Source organism: Mustelus asterias, chromosome 15 (assembly GCF_964213995.1).
Source record: "Mustelus asterias chromosome 15, sMusAst1.hap1.1, whole genome shotgun sequence".
Taxonomy (NCBI): Eukaryota; Metazoa; Chordata; class Chondrichthyes; order Carcharhiniformes; family Triakidae; genus Mustelus; species Mustelus asterias.
Genome location: NC_135815.1, coordinates 84551502 through 84569553, shown reverse-complemented (window position 1 = coordinate 84569553; position 18052 = coordinate 84551502). Strand labels below are relative to the sequence as shown.

The 18052-nt window shown below is 42.8% G+C and overlaps 1 protein-coding gene across 1 annotated transcript in view; it reads left to right on the top strand.

The window, feature by feature from the left end:
* Positions 1 to 11965, top strand: part of pcmt (protein-L-isoaspartate (D-aspartate) O-methyltransferase) — a 49346-nt gene extending 37381 nt beyond the window's left edge. The window contains exon 8 of the mRNA XM_078230232.1: positions 11180 to 11965. The gene's annotated coding sequence lies outside the window, so the exon portion shown is untranslated. The remainder of the gene's footprint in view (positions 1 to 11179) is intronic.
* The last annotated feature ends 6087 nt before the right edge of the window (positions 11966 to 18052 follow it).

The window sequence follows — 18052 nt, the reverse complement described above, 5'->3', positions numbered from 1 at the left end:
TCCGGTTTCCTCCACAGTCCAAAGATGTGCGGGTTAGGTTAATTGGCCAGGTTAAAAAAATTGCTCCTTAGAGTCCTGGGATGCGTAGGTTAGAGGGATTAGTGGGTAAAATATGTGGAGGTAGGGCCTGGGTGGGATTGTGGTCGGTGCAGACTCGATGGGCCGAATGGCCTCCTTCTGCATTGTAGGGTTTCTTTCTATGATAATTCAACGTATTTTGTCACTGCTGATGCTAGGGTTGGGAAGTACAAATGTCTATTGTTTTGTTTTCCGTCTCCATTGTCGTGCTGATGTATGTATGCAGATTTTCCTATCTCGCAAATCTAATCTAAACTCATATTGTTTGTGCAAATAACTACCCATCGAAAACAACTATTTTGTCGCTGCTGGTACAAACAAGTATCTATTCTTTATCCATCTCCATTGTCATGCTGATGTGTGTATGCAGATTTTTCTATCTCACAAATCTAATCGGTTGAAATTACCAATTCATTGTTTGTGCAAATAACTGCCCTTCAGAAATAACGGAAGTGCATGCGAGGAGATGTGACTAAGTGCTATAATAAATGTAGAATTGGCCTTTGTCATTTGTTACTATTGGCAAACGATGAAAGAGGTCGGGGTTTGTAAGAACGAATGGGTAAATAAAACCTCCAGTGACGGGAAGACGCGTGCAAAAACATTGAGCATGAAAATCAAACAAGCCCGAGGGAAGAGTAGCTCGCAAAAATAGTATGTGCTGGAAATACTCGGCAGATTTGGCAGCATCTGTGGAGAGAAAAAAAACAGCGTTTCAGGTCAAAGAGCTTTCTTCAGAATATTGTGTGCAGTTTTGGCCTCCTTATATGAAGGATGATCTTGTTATAAAGTTAGTGCTGTGAAGGTTTACAGGCTGATTCCAGGGATGGCGGAACTGATAGAACATAGAACATAGAACATAGAACATTACAGCGCAGAACAGGCCCTTCGGCCCACGATGTTGCACCGACCAGTTAAAAAAAAAAACTGTGACCCTCCAACCTAAACCAATTTCTTTTCGTCCATGAACCTATCTACGGATCTCTTAAACGCCCCCAAACTAGGCGCATTTACTACTGATGCTGGCAGGGCATTCCAATCCCTCACCACCCTCTGGGTAAAGAACCTACCCCTGACATCGGTTCTATAACTACCCCCCCTCAATTTAAAGCCATGCCCCCTCGTGCTGGATTTCTCCATCAGAGGAAAAAGGCTATCACTATCCACCCTATCTAAACCTCTAATCATCTTATATGTTTCAATAAGATCCCCTCTTAGCCGCCGCCTTTCCAGCGAAAACAATCCCAAATCCCTCAGCCTCTCCTCATAGGATCTCCCCTCCATACCAGGCAACATCCTGGTAAACCTCCTCTGCACCCTCTCCAAAGCCTCCACATCCTTCCTGTAATGTGGGGACCAGAACTGCACACAGTACTCCAAGTGCGGCCGCACCAGAGTTGTGTACAGTTGCAACATAACGCTACGACTCCTAAATTCAATCCCCCTACCAATAAACGCCAAGACACCATATGCCTTCTTAACAACCTTATCTACTTGATTCCCAACTTTCAGGGATCTATGCACACATACACCTAGATCCCTCTGCTCCTCCACACTATTCAAAGTCCTCCCGTTAGCCCTATACTCAACACATCTGTTATTCCTACCAAAGTGAATTACCTCACACTTCTCCGCATTAAACTCCATCCGCCACCTCTCGGCCCAACTTTGCAACCTGTCTAAGTCTTCCTGCAAACTACGACACCCTTCCTCACTGTCTACCACACCACCGACTTTGGTGTCATCAGCAAATTTGCTAATCCACCCAACTATACCCTCATCCAGATCATTAATAAATATTACAAACAGCAGTGGCCCCAAAACAGATCCCTGAGGTACACCACTTGTAACCGCACTCCATGATGAATATTTACTATCAACCACCACCCTCTGTTTCCTATCCGCTAGCCAATTCCTGATCCAATTTCCTAGATCACCCCCAATCCCATACATCTGCATTTTCTGCAGAAGCCTACCATGGTGAACCTTATCAAACGCCTTACTAAAATCCATATATACCACGTCCACTGCCTTGCCCCCATCCACCTCCTTGGTCACTTTCTCAAAAAACTCAATAAGGTTAGTAAGGCACGACCTACCTGCCACAAAACCATGCTGACTATCACCTATCAATTCATTACTCTCCAAATAACTATAAATCCTATCCCTTATAATTTTTTCCAACATCATGTACAAGGAGAGAGTGAGTCGGTTCGGATTATACTTGCTGGGGTTTAAAAGAATGAGGTTGAGGGGGTGGGGGTGAGAGAGGACGAGTAGAGAATCGCAGAAACCTATAAAATTCTAACAGGACTAGACAGGGTAGATGCAGGAAGGATGTTGCAGATGGTGGGGGAGTCCAAAACGGGTGGCACAGTGGTTAGCACGGCTACCTCACAGCGCCAGGGACCCGAGTTTGATTCCTGGCTTGGGTCACTGTCTGTGTGGAGTTTGCACATTTTCCCTGTGTCTGTGTGAGTTTCCTCCGGGTGCTCCAGTTTCCTTCCACAGTCCAAAGATGTGTAGGTTAGGTGGATTGGCCATGCTAAATTGCCCCTTGGTGTCAGGGAGACTAGCTAGGGTAAATGCATGGGGTTATAGGGATAGGGCTTGGGTGGGATTGTGGTTGGTGCAGGTTTGATGGTTGAATGGCCTCTTTCTGCTATGTAGTATTCAATGTATTCTTTATTCAATGAACCAGGGGTCATAGTCTTAACGATAAGGACTGAGGTAAGGAGAAATTTTAGGACTGAGATGAGAAATTTCTTCACCCAGAAAGTGGTAAGCCTGTGGAAGTTAGAAACATAGAAAACTACAGCACAAAACAGGCCCTTCGGCCCCACAAGTTCTGCCGAACATATCCCTATCTTTTAGGCCTACCTATAACCCTCCATCCTATTAAGTCCCATGTACTCATCCAGGAGTCTCTTAAAAGACCCTATTGAGTTTGCCTCCACCACCACTGAAGGCAGCCGATTCCACTCACCCACCACCCTCTGTGTGAAAAACTTCCCCCTAACATTTCCCCTGTACCTACCCCCCAGCACCTTAAACCTGTGTCCTCTCGTAGCAGCCATTTCCCCCCTGGGAAAAAGCCTCAGAGTCCACCCGTTGCTCCAACAGAAAGTACTTGAGGCCAAATCATTGTATGTTTTCAAGAAAGAGTTAGATATAGATCTTTGGGCAAAAGGAATCTAAGGATATGGGGGGGAAGGGCAAGATCGGGCTGTTGAGTTGGATGGTCAACCATGATCATAATGAATGGTGGAGAAGGCTTGAAGAATGACCAACTGTTGTTCCTATTTTCGATGTTTCTAGAACTTTCTTCAGTATTTTCTATTTTTTTCAGATTTCCAGCATCTGCAGTATTTTACTTTTGTAAAAGAATGATTTCCTCTTATTGATTTATATATAAAAAATATACTTTTGAATCATTTTTCCCAGTTCATCTAGTAATATGTCTGTTATTGTAAGTGGAATTAGTAACATAAGCACACTATTTCCCTCAATATTGCAATTAAACATTATGGATTTGGCTTAATTTAGTTCTCCTGAGATTTGACCAGAATTGATCCAGTTTTCTCAAAACTAGAACAACCTGTATTTATATAATGAAACATCCCAAGTTTCCCAGTTGTATAAATGGGGCAAAATTTGTTACTGAGCAGCATAAAGGACTGGTAACCAAAAGCTTGTCAAATGTAGATATTAAAGGTGTGCCTGAAAGGATGATGGTGGGGTTTTGGTAGGGAAATCCAGAGCTCGGGGCCTTGGTAGCTAATGGCATCGCCACAAATGGTAAGAGCAATTAAAATAGGTGTTGCTTAAGAGGCCAAAATTGGTGGTGTGCAGTATCTCGGTAGGTTGTAGGGCAGGAGGAGACTAATTTTAATTTATTCTTTCATGGGATGTGGGCATTGCTAATGAGGCTAGCATTTGTTCCCAAACCCTAATTGCCTTTGAACTGAGTGGCTCACTCGGCCATTTCAGAGGGCAGTTAAGAGTCGACCACGTTTCTGTGGGTCAGGAGTCATGTAGTGCAGACCAGGTAAGGATGGCAGATTTTCTACCTTGTAGGACATTAAAGAACCGGATGGGATTTTGCAACAATAGTTTCATGGTTACCATTACTGAGACTTGCTTTCAATTTCAGATCTTATGACTTGAATTTAAACTCCACCAGCTGCCCTGCTGGGATTTGGACCCATGCACCAGGACATTAGCCTCCTCCTCTAGATTATTAGTCCAGTGACGTTACCACCATAGGTAGCGGCAGGGCAATGAGGATGCAAATTTTTAAAATTAAACTCATCTGAGCCAATATAGTAGTTCAGTGAGCAAGCATGATGGCAGCAGTTTTAATGACCTCTAGTTTAGAGGATTGAATGTGGAAGGCCAGCCAGGAAGTGCGCTGGGGTAGTCAAGCCTAGAGCTACCAAAGGTGTGGGTGAGTTTCAGCAGCAGTCTCGATCAAGTTGTCCACTCTGCGATTTCTTCAACTATTCTTGATCCAATTCTCCTCTGAGGTTGCACTGGTCAAATCTGATCTAGTCCGTGAGGCTTGATGAGCTGAATGGCCTGCTCCTATTTCTTATGATGATCTCCTCTGTGGAATCATTTTAACCAGTTTTGATTCTGCTCTTCAGATCAATTTAATCAGACTCAGTCGTCTGACTCTTGGTGGGCAGTTCATCGATCAAACCTGCTGTAATTTGAGTCCACAGAAAAATGGGTGTGGAAGCTGTCATACTGGGAAATGCCCTAATTGCTTTTCTGGTCTTGGAGATGAAGTGCCTAGTTTGACTAGGTTACATGGAGACGTACTCTTGGTTTCAGTGCAGACGTAGAAATGCATAAATGCCAACATCAGGTGACTGAAATGTCTGGAACCCAACTGTCCCTTATAAGCAAAAATGTGTTTATTTTAAGAGTTAAATCACCAGAAAGCTATCTTTAATTAAAGCTGCTTATGTCAACAGAATAGTATAATTCAGTTATTTGCTAAATAATTGTCTTGAAACACTTTGTATTGTTCACAACCAGACTGCTTTTTAACTTTGAATTTTTCCTTCAGTGATGCTATTTGTACTTACTGGGGGGGGGAAGCAATGGCCTAGTGGCATTATCAGTAGATTATTAATCCAGAAACTCAGCTAATGTTCTGGGGGCCCAATTTCGAATCCCACCATGGCAGCTGATGCAATTTGAATTCAATAAAAAGAATCTACTGACGACCATGGAACCATTGTCAATTGTCAGAAAGGCCCATCTGGTTCACTAATGTCCTTTGGGAAGGGAAGTCTGCCATCCTTACCTGGTCTGGCCTACTTGTGGCCTGCAGAGTTTCACTGGCTGTCTTGTCTGGAGACAATACACATCTTTTTAGCCTGTCTTGATGCTCTCTCCACTCCCATTGTTTTGTTTCTTAAAGACTGGATTAGTTGTAAGTATTCGCATTCCAACCATTATTCATGTAAATTGAGTCTGTGTCTTATAAGTTCTGTTTGTGAACAGAATTCCCACTCACCTGAAGAAGGGGCTCAGAGCCTCGAAAGCTTGTGTGGCTTTTGCTACCAAATAAACCTGTTGGACTTTAACCTGGTGTTGTTAAACTTCTTACTACTTGTGACTCCAGAGCTACAGCAATGTGGTTGACTCTCAACTGTCCTTGGGCAACTAGGGATGGGCGATAAATGGGCCAGTGATGCCCATGTTCCACAAATGAACAAAACAAAACATACAAAATATTTCGATGATCATTTTGGATCCATTTTGCATAGCTGGAATGCATAGATTGGTCTACTTGAATATTGCATTTATATTTGTGGATTAAGATAATGTAGGGTGCATTCCTGCTATAAATGGAGGGATGATTCATATTAAGGTTCGGTGCATATGCAGTTTCATATGTTTTTCATGTGTGGTGATGGAGCTTTTATTGATCACCCTTTAATACAGGAGAGCCTGGCGTTTCCTTTATGCAATTAATTGGTTTCTTCTACAATGTGGTCAATTTGAGACAAAGTCCACTGTAGGTTTCTACTTTAACAGTAGATAGAATTAAATTTATTGTCTAACATTTCCCCAGGGAGGTATTGTACCAGATAAATTCCAGAACGTTTAATTAGGAGTAGATGGACTGCCGTAGCAAAGGAGAATTTATATTGTGAGATTATAATCTAACTGTTGGGTTGTGGCTTGTGCTTTAAAAGCTCCACCATGTGCAGTTTTCTCTCTTGTAAACATGTCAGCATTATAAACTAGAAATATTGTTTGCTCAACAACATTTCACATTGTAACCAAATTGTCCAAGTGCCCTGAGAGAACCTGGCCTAAGTTGCAACAGCCCTTACTTAACCAAGTAGCATGTACAAAGCAGTAATAGAAGACTAGAGCTAATACATGCACATTATAGGAGAGCTCAGTAACGAGGTCTACTCTTGGATTCAATTGATACTGGTGAGTGCGAACATCTCACCAGCCAGAATACTGAAAGATATTATGTAGACTGTTGGGAGTCCAAGTTACAATCTGCAATAACCAAACTGACAGTACAATTGGTCATCTCATTAAAATGCAGCTATGACAAATCTGCTTGGAACCATGTGTATTCTACTTGGTGTGTGAGAGTGGACCAGCAGTAGTCGGGTTACTGGCCTGTACACAACTCAACATGTGTATGGTCACAATGCACCAACTGTAGCAGAGGAGACCAAAAAGAATCATGTTGAGTCAGTCCATAACCTACAACAGATGCACCCACACAGATTCAACATTCAGACGTGATGCTGTACTGTGATGCAATCCCATCAGTCAATCCTCATAGAATGTGCACACAGCACTTGCAGGAGAAGTTTAAGGGCAAGGTCAATAACATAGAAATAACCTTATCTGCCATGTGCAGCTCTTTCATATGCATAGTGGGAAAGAAAGGAACAGTGCAGGTGTGCTTGGACCCCAAAACCTGTAAATCTAATTCTTAAGATGCCCATACAAGATCCCAACATGAGAAGAATTGAATCCCAAATTCACAAGCAATTTTTTTCTCCAAATTGGATGCCAAATCCAGGTGTCGGTCAGTTCATTTGGTGGAGGGATCCCAAGATCACTAAGTTCAGGGCACTTTTCAGAAGATGCAGCATTCAGAGGTTATCTTTTGGTTTATCCATAAGTCAGAATCTGTTCCAACAACATATGGCCAGAATTACAGAAAATATCCCTGAATCTGTATGCATTTCAAATTGACATTGGAGTTATGGACAAAACCAAAAAGGAACATGATCAAAATGTATGCTTGCTAATGGTAGTGGCTTGTCATGAAAGGCTCACCTTCAGTGAAAAATGCCAGGTGAATGGAGGTTAGATTATTTTTTTTTTTGGCTCTGTTTATTCAAGTTATTCAACTCCAAAGATGTGTGGGTTAGGTTGATTGGCTATGCTAAGTTGACCCTAGTGTCAGGGGGATTAGCAGGGTAAATATGTGGGGTTACAGGATTAGGGTCTCGGTGGGATTGTGGTCGGTGCAGACTCGATGAGATGAATTGTCTCCTTTTGCACCGTAGGGATTTTATGATTCTAAGTTCCAGGATCCATCCTGACCTCAGGGCAGAGAGGACTGATAGAGATGCCTTGGACTGTCCAACTTCTCAGTACCATACCTACCCAATCTTGCCATCACTTGGCAAGCATCATCACTTGGAGAGCTGTGAAGGAAGGGTGTTCCACACATGTGGCAGCGTTCGCATCAGTTAATGGGCATTGTCAGAAGAGACATGTGGATGCAGGAAGGATGTTCTTGATGGTGGGTGTGTCCAGAACCAGGGGTCACAGTCGGAGGATTTAGGATCAACCATTTAGGACAGAGATGAGGAGACATTTCTTCACCCAAAGAGTGGTGAGCCTGTGGAATTCGTTACCACAGAAAGTAGCTGATGCCAAAACATTGGGAGTCCAAGTTACAATCTACAATAGCCAAACTGACTGTGTACAATTGGTCATCTCATTAAAATGCAGCTATGACAAATCTGCTTGGCGACTAGATATAGCACTTGGAGCGAATGGCATGAAAGGTTATGGGGAGAAAGCAGGATTAGGCTATTGAGTTGGATGATCAGCCATGATCGTAATGAATGGCAGAGCAGGCTTGAAGGGCCGAATGGGCTCCTCCTCCTCCTATCTTCTATGATTCTATGACATATTCTACAATATTACGACTATAGAAAAAAGACAGTCTTGGAGATTGACATGATCAACGCGTCTCAAGAAGAGTTCAGAGCATGCATTATGCAAGATAAATTGTATTTGGCTCAAAACGTCTATTACAAATGCAATCCAATTCAAATATGAGTGCAGGACACTTACTTCAGTATTCAGCATCACAAAATTCCACACGTATCCACTTGACAAATGGCTCATTGTGAAAACTGATAAATCATTAGAAATTATTGGACACAAGCCACTGATAGGTGCATCAGCCAGGCTGCAGGCTACATGGCTACGTCTTTGATGTCTGTTACCAACTGGGTGACAAAATGGTTACTTTGGTCACGGAGCAGGTTTGCAAATTCGAGGTGGAGGAAACCTGGGTGTTTTGGTACCTGCAAGTAGACATCAAAATCAAAGATGTACTCTGCCAATCTGAGTTTTGGTCAACACCTGGTGAATCCAGATTCAGGAGGGTAGAATGAATGGACCACAGCTCAAGACAATATGGAGAGTTATTCTAGAAGGTTGGAGTGATATGATACAAGAGTTGTCAAATATCTGGAGATAAACTAGTGTGATCTGATGCTTTTACCCAAAGCTCTTTGCCAGAACATATTGTCACACCAGGAGCATATGTATTGGCCAGGGGTTAACAATGATATCAAAAGAGAAAATGCTGGAAAATCTCAGCAGATCTGGCAGCATCTGTAGCTTTGGCAAAGGGTCGTCTTGACTCTCAACATCAGCTCGTTTCTCTCCTTACAGCTGCAGCCAAACCTGTTGAGATTTTCCAACATTTTCTCTTTTGGTTTCAGATTCCAGCATCCGCGGTAATTTGCTTTTAACAATGATATTGCAGTGGTAGTCAGGATGTGCAAAGCATGCCAGCCACCAACCACAGCAACACAGATCTCTGCTCTCGCATCTCCTAAACAATTGTGCCATTTAGTTTGTATTGTTACACATTCTTCATGTGGATAATATCACTTCACATTTGTGTAAAATGCCATCTGCCATGTGCCCAGTTTACCAGTCTGTCCTGAAGTGTGGTTCTTTCCTCATTGTTTACATTTGAGTTTTATATCCTCTGCAAACTTTGAAATTATGCCCTGTATATCCAAGTCTTTGAACTTTATTGAAGAGAAGGGATTCTAGGGCCAACCCCCTTTGGGGCACTACTTAGTTCTTCCATCCAGCTTGAAAAGCAAATGTTTTACCGCTATTCTGTGCTGCCTGTCCCTCAGCCAATGTTGTATTCCTGCCATTGTCCCTTTTAATCCCATAAACTTCAATTTTGCTAAAAAGCCTAGTGTGATATTTCATCAAATTGCCTTTTGAGAGTCTGTATAAACAGCAACCCTGTGCAGCTCCCTCTGTCGCTTTATCAAAGTTCTGTTTGTTGCACGAGTTATGATTTAATAGCTCACTTCATGCTTCCCACCCAAAATTGAATCTAGCTAGACTTGACCTAACCCCGAGAAGTAGTACAGGTAAAGAACTAGTTGGTCCATTCATTGCACATGTGTAAACTGCTGCAGTGCAACTTCTGTATAGTTGCCTTCTACCATCTGCCTCCCCTTGCTGCCACAATCCAAAGATGTGCAGGTTGGATGGATTGGCCATGGTAAATGTGTGGAGTTATCAGGAAAGGATGGGCTGAATGGCCCCCTGCACTGTAGGGGTTCTATGGTTTTGAAGAAGCCAATAAACCAGAGGTAAATTTATGGAAATAAACTGAAAAATTCCTCTGTCCCTGGAAGGTTGAGATGAGATCCCAGTGACCCACCTTCCTGTGTGTAGACATATGCCACTGTTGTGACCTTAACTGATCCCTTTTGACTCCTTGCAGTAAATCTGCACTCTCTGCATGAGTCAGTATCTTATTTCAACATCTCCAAGTCCCCTGTTTGGACTGACTTCGATAGTACATTTAAGCTGGAAGATTCTAGGACCACTAAGATTGATGGACTTCTATTTTGCAATCAGTTGCTGTGTAGGTTAACGTTTTCATCCAGTGGGGTGTCTGCAGTGCAGAGTGAAAACTATGTGGAAGTAAAATACAATCCAATATGTCCCCGAGGTAGGTAGATAGGTTACTGCATACAAATAATAGTAATATCTTGGCCATTGGGCCAGTGCTAGTTTTTACTAAGAGCTTTCCAGTTAGTTCCATTCCACCTCCCCACATCTCTCACCTCCTGAGCCCTTGCCTTATAGCCCAGCAATTCTTCCCATCCATTATTTATTCAATTCCCTTCGAGTTACCATTGAATCTCCACCACTTTTTCAGGGAATGCATTCCAAATCATCATAACTTGCAGTTTAATAACATGTTTCCTCTGGTTCTTCAGCCGCTTACCTTTATTCTTTGCCCCCTGGTTGCTGATCCTCCTGCCAGTGTCAGGCATCTCTAAATTGACTTTTATCAAAAGCCTTTGTGATTTTGAACACATTATATCTCCCCTTCTGCATCCAAGATCAATGATTACAATGCAGTGTCTCAAATCTGGCTGTCTAAAATCCAGAGTTGTGTGAAAACTAGACATTTTTAGAATGTCATGCATCAATTTTAGTGGAGTAAAATTTAAAAGCAAAACTTAGTTGGACAATTGAGCTAGCACTGTTCCAGTGTGCTGTCTGACTAGTTATCCCCTTCGCTGCTGCTTGTGTGCGCCAGCCTATGCCCATGCTCCAAGTGACCCTTGACCCCAGTTGACCCAAAGTTCCCAATCAGAAATCCAGGGTGGCCTCAGCCCTGAGGTTGAGATGCTGGACCTGGAGCAGAATCTTCTGAATGAAACGCACCCACGCCTTTTAAAAAATATGGTTTATTATTGTGATCACTTGGATGGGCTGATTTGTGTTACAGTTTCTAACTTTTCTTTTAAACCTGCAGGGATGAAATGTGAAGCTTCATCTGTGTGCTCAGAACCTGATGTTAATGTGGAGTACATATCTCCAGTTCTAAATGCTTTGAAAATGACAGCATTGCAGCTTGTTTTGGACTTAAAAAAACACACACACACACTTGATGACTGGTGTGGAACAGTGTTCTTTTAATGATTCAACAAACCTAGCCTGGGAAGAGGCTGCCATGAAGGGTTTTTAAAAAAAATAAGTGCAGAGTTGGAAGAAGTTTAATGCGGCTTGGTTTCGTTTATAACTGGCAAGAGTGAAGCTGCAGCAAGGAGGTACCAGCAGATGTGTGGTGTGGCTAGTTTTTTTTCCTCCCTCATCTTGAATTGATAGGTGTTCAAAACCCTGCACCATTACAACTTAAAGTTAACTGTGTGCACCCATGACATAACGTATGCAAGACCTTTCTGTATGCAGGTGTAACTAAGCACTAAACGTTGAAGATTGTAGTGTGCCTTGAGTTGCCATCAAGATCGCCATGTTTCACATCTTGTTCCTGGAATCAAACCTCCCAAGCACTACATGCTGACGGTGGCACATGCACTGTTGATTGTAAACTCGGACAGATTTGAACATATTGATGCTTTCGACATTAGTTTTTAAGTTCTGTGCTGCTATTCCTTTGTTTTGTGTTGCTTCACGGTTGAATGTAGTAGAAATGATATAACCCATGCTCTATAAGCTTATGACACATTATGGATCGCAGTTAAAATTTCCGCAATGTACGCATTATTGCTTTGCAAAATAAAATTTAAAAGCAGATAAATTGTTTAGTACTTCTTTTTCCTGAACTATGCTAAGCAGCAATATTGCAAAAGTGTAAAAATTATCAATACGATAGAATTGGTGAAAACATGATTTGCTCTCCCTCCAAAATTGTTAATGAAAGGGTATGGAAATCCTAAGAAAAGACATAGCAAAGGGCCATGCCCATACGGCCCTGCTCTACTATCCAATCATAATGGCTAATGTAACATTGGCCTCAACTATCTGTTCCCCATAAGCCTTGACCCCCCTTAGTTCAAAATTCTGCCTGAACATATATTCAAGACCAAATTCTCATAGCACTCTGGAGTGGAGAATTCCAAAAATTCAGGAGCCTGAGAAGAAATCCCTCTGTCTTAGGTAGGTACATCACTGAGTGCAAATCATACTGATATCTCGTGACTCTTTAGGTCCATCGTGCTTGTGCTAGCTTTTAGAAAGAGGTTTCCAGTTAGTTCATGCATCTCCTCCTCTTTAACCCAACCCTTTATCTCCTGGCAGTTCTTCCATTCAATTGTTTATTCCATTTCCTTCCGAGTGTTACTACTGACTCGACCTGTGTCCCCAATAGGTCGGCATGATGCATCATGTGTGTTGGTGAAAAATTAGCATGCTTTCCCCTTTGTGCGCTATTTTGCTTCTCATTTTCAGCCCACATCACTGGCTAGCAACAATGTGAAGAAGCGAGTTTTTAAAGCTCGCTCCCCTCCCCCTCCCCCCTACCCACCCACCCAACCCGCTCTCATCCTTATCAGAGTTTTTACCCTGATGACACTGCACTAACATTCCATTCTGAGGAATATCTGCAGTGGTAAATGGACAGACTCATACCTGTAAAGAGTTTGTTTGACCATCAGTGTCAGGAAGACAAATGTCATTGTCCAATTTGTCTTACTGCCACCTATCAGCATCAACAATGTGATGCTGGAGCTTGTTGATAGCTTCACATATCTATGCTCCACAATCACCAGCAATCTGTCACCTGATACTGAAATCAACACATATATTGCAAAGGCTGCAGCTGGTATACCCAAGCTGTGTTAGTGTAGAACAACAGCAACCTGACTGAAAACACTGAACTATGTACATGCATATGAAGTAGGAGAACTAGGCATCTGGCCCCTCGAGCCTGCTCTGCCATTCAATAAGATCATGGCTAATCTGAATGTGGCTTCAACTGTACTTTGACTTGCTTGTCAATCAAAAATCTAATTCTGCATTTAAAAATATTCAATGACATTGCTTCCACCACTCTCAGGGGAAGAGTTCCAAAAACTTCTGACTCTCTTGAGAAAATAGGCAGAACAGGAACAAAGGTTCTGCAGAGGGAGTATGAAAAGCAGAACCAACAAGGTGGTAATCTCTGGATTACTACCTGAGCCACAAGCGAATTGGCACAGGGTCAATAAGATTAAGGAGGTAAATGCGTGGCTCAAAGATTGGTGTGGGAGGAATGGGTTTGAATTCATGGGACATTGGCACCAGTATTGGGGAAGATGGGACCTGTTCAGATGGGATGATCTTCGTCTGAATCGTGCTGGGACCAGAGTCCTGGCGAATTGTATAACCAGGGCTGTAAATAGGGCTTTAAACTAAATAGTGGGGAGGAGGGTTCAGGGGTATGGGGAATTACAAAATCAAAGATAAAGGAGAGGGTACGAGTGCAGGTTAATGATGAGGACATTCATCTAGTTAAAGGAGTCAAGGGCTCAGGCAGAGTAAAAAAGATGACAAACACAAGAAGGGAGGTGGTCAAGCACTGCAAGGAGATGGTCTGGGGAAGGATAACCAGTTTGTGACAGGTAGGGACGGAGTGTGCAATCAAAAGAATTGACGAACAAATCGGGTCCATAAAAAGGCCAGCATAAAGACACTTTACTGAATGCACGTAGTATTCGAAACAAAGTGAATGAGTTGATGGCACAAATCAGTACAAATGGGTATGATCTAGTGGCCATTAAAGAAACGTGGTGCAGGGTGACCAGGACTGGGAACTGAATATCCAGGGGTATCAGACATTTTGGAAGGATAGACAGGAGGGAAAAGGAGGTGGGGTAACTCTGTTAATTAAAGATAACATCAGGGCGGTAGTGAGAGACGATATAGGCTCTAAGGAGCATAATGTGGAATCGTTGTGGGTGGAGATAAGGAATAGTAAGGGGAGAAAGTCACTGGTGGGCATGGTCTATAGGCCCCCAAATAATAACTTTGAGGTGGGTCGGGCTATAAACAAGCAAATAATGGATGCGTGCAAAAACGGAACAGCAATAATCATGGGGGATTTTAACCTGCATATTGATTGGTTGTCTCAAGTTGGACACGGTGGACTTGAGGAAGAGTTCTTAGAATGCTGTCGGGATAGTTTCCTCGAACAGTATGTTACAGAACCTACGAGGGAGCGAGTTATCTTGGATCTGGTCCTGTGTAATGAGACAGGTAAAATTAATGATCTACTTGTGAGGGATCCTCTTGGAATGAGTGATCACAATATGGTTGAAAGTCTAATACAAATGGAGGGTGAGAAAGTAGGGTCCCAAACCAGTGTCCTCTGCTTGAACAGAGGGGAGTACAATAGGATGAGGGCAGAATTGGCTAATGTAGACTGGGAGCGCAGACTAGTTGGTAGGACAGCTGAGCAACAGTGGCGGATTTTTAAGGAGATTTTTCTCAGTACTCAGCAAAAATATATTCCTGTGATAAAGAAGGAATGTAAGAAAAGGGATAACCAGCCGTGGATAACTAAGGAAATAAAGGAGAGTATTAAATTAAAAACCGATGCGTACAGAGTGGCCAAAACTAGTGGGGAATTAGAAGATTGGGAAAGCTTTAAAAAACAACAAAGAACTACTAAGAAAGCGATAAAGAAAGGAAAGATTATGAAACTAAACTAGCACAAAATATAAAAACTGATAGTAAAAGTTTTTACAAATATATAAAAAGGAAAAGAGTAGCTAAAGTAAATGTTGGACCCCCTTAGAAGACGAGAAGGGGGATTTAATAATGGGAAATGAGGAAATGGCCGAGGCCTTAAACAAGTTTTTTGTGTCGGTCTTCACGGTAGAGGACACAAATAGCTTACTGAAAATTGACGGTCGTGGGACTGTAGGGGGTGAGGTCCTTAAAACGATTACTATTACTAAAGAGGTAGTGCTTGGTAGGCTAATGGGACTTCATGAAGGGAAAGTCGTGTTTGACGAATTTACTGGATTTTTATGAAGATGTAACGAGTGCAGTTGACAGAGGGGAACCGGTGGATGTGGTGTTTTTAGATTTCCAGAAGGCGTTCGGTAAGGTGCCTTACAAAAGGTTGCTGCAGAAGATTAAGGTACACAGAGTTGGGGGTTGGGTGTTGGCGTGGATTGAGGATTGGCTATCTAACAGGAAGCAGAGAGTTGGAATAAATGGGTGCTTTTCTGGTTGGCAGTTGGTGACTAGTGGTGTGCCGCAGGGATCGGTGCTGGGGCCTCAACTGTTTATCATATACATAGACGATCTGGGGGGGGGACCGAGTGTAGGGTAACAAAGTTTGCGGATGACACAAAGATGAGTGGGAAAGCGAATTGCGTGGAGGATGCGGAAAGTCTGCAGAGAGATTTGGATAGGCTGAGTGAGTGGGCGAGGATCTGGCAGATGGAGTATAACATTGACAAGTGTGAGGTTATCCACTTTGGAAGGAATAATAGTAAAATGGACTATTATTTAAATGGTGAAAAATTACAACATGCTACTTTGCAGAGGGACTTGTGCATGAATCGCAAAAACTCAGTTTGCAGGTGCAGCAGGTGATCAAGAAGGCAAATGGAATGTTGGCCTTTATCGCGAAGGGGATAGAGTATAAAAACAGGGAGGTCTTGCTGCAACTGTACAAGGTACTGGTGAGGCCGCAACTAGAGTACTGTGTGCAATTTTGATCCCCTTATTTGCGAAAGGATACATTGGCCTTGGAGGGAGTACAGAGAAGGTTCACCAGGTTGATACCGGAGATGAGGGGGTTAGCTTATGAGTAGAGATTGAGTAGATTGGGCCTGTACTAGTTGGAGTTTAGAAGGCTGAGGGGAGATCTTATAGAGACATATAAGATAATGAAGGGGCAAGACAGGGTAGAGGCAGAGAGATTCTTTCCACTTAGAAAGGAAACAAGAACTGGAGGACACAGCCTCAAAATAAGGGGGAGTCAGTTTAAAACAGAGTTGAGGAGAAACTTCTTCTCTGAGATGGTAGTGAATCTCTGGAATTCTCTGCCCATTGAAGCAGTGGAGGCTACCTCGTTAAATATGTTTAAGTCACAGGTATAGATTTCTGATCAATAAGGGAATTAAGGGTTATGGGGAGCGGGCGGGTAAGTGCAACTGAACCACTATCAGATCAGCCATGATCTTATTGAATGGCTGGGCAGGCTCGAGGGGCTAGATGGCCTACTCCTGCTCATATTTCTTATGTTCTTATTTCCGTCTTAAATGGAAGACCCCTTATTTTTAAACAGTATCCTCTGTTTCACAAGGGGAAACATCCTTTTAGCATCTCTCTGTCAAGTCCCCTCAGGACCTTAAATGTTTCAAAGGGCGGCACGGTGACACAGTGGTTAGCACTACTACTTCACAGTGCCAGGGACCCAGGTTCAATTTCGGCCTCGGGTGACTGTCCGTGTGGAGTTTGCCCATTCTCTCAGGTGGGTTTCCTCTGGGTGCTCCAGTTTTCTCCCACAGTCCAAAGATGTGTGGTTAGGTTGACTGGCCATGATAAATTGCCCCTTGGAGGAGGGAGGGGTGGGGGTGCTAGCTACGGTAAATGGATTGGGTTATGGGGATAGGACCTGGCTGGGATTGTGGTCAATGCAGACTCGATGGGCCGAATTACCCGTTTCTGCACTGTAGGGATTCTATGGGTAATCCACTCATTCTTCTGAACTCCAATGGATACAGGCCCAACCTGCACAACCTTTTTTCATAAGACAACTCCATTCCAGGAATTTGGCAAATGAACCTTCTCTGAATTGCTTTTACTGCATTTATATCCTTTCTTAAATCAGGAGTCCAAAACTGTAGCATTCTCCAATGTTGCTCTCACCAATACCCTATACAACAGTAGCAAAACATCCCTACTTTTATACTCCCCTCCCCTGGCATTTAATGACATTCCACATGCCTTCCTAATCACTTGTTGTACCTGTATACTAAACCTTTTGTGATTCATGTACCAGGATACCCAGATCCCCCTCTGTACCTCCGAGTTCTTGTCATCTCTCCCTATTTAAATAATATGCTGCTTTTCTATTCTTTGCCTGATTGCGTTATGGTTTTCTAAATATCCTGCTGCTACATCCTCAATAATGGATTCTCAATAATGGATTCCAACGTGTTCCCAAAGATGGATGTTGGGTTAACTGGCCTGTAGCTTCCCACTTTGTGTCTCACTCCTTTAGAGGCTAATGCTAATATTCCAATCCAATGGAACCTCTCCAGAATCAAGGGAGTTTTATAAGATTACAATCAATGCATTCACTCTCTGCAATCACTTCTTTTAAGATGCTATGATGCAAATCATCAGGTCCAAAGACTTTGCAGCATTAAGCCCTATTTGTTTGCTTAGAATCATGCCTCCTGCCATGTATTCAAGATACCCTCAGACATACCCTCCTTTGCGTCCTGCTCTCTTCTTGATCCGGGGGTGGGGATGGGAGGAGCTCCCTCTACCATATACAAACATACGAATTAGGAGCAGGAGTAGGTTACTCGATCCTTCAAACCTGCTCCACTTTTCAATAAGGTAATTGCTGATCTGATTGTAACCTCAAATTCACATTCCTACCTACTACCTTTCACTGCCTTGTCTATCAAGAATCTATCTAACTCTGCCTTAATTGCCTTTTGAGGAAGAGAATTTCAAAGACTTATGACTGTGTGCGAGAAGAAAATTCTCCTCCTCTGTCTTAAATGGGTGACCCCTTATTTTTAAACAGTGACCCCTAGTACTAGATTCTCCCACAACAGGAAACATCATCTCCACATACACTCTGTCAATACTCCTCGGGTTATGTTTCAATCAAGTCGCCTCATACTCTTCTAAACTCCAGCGGATACAAGCCCAG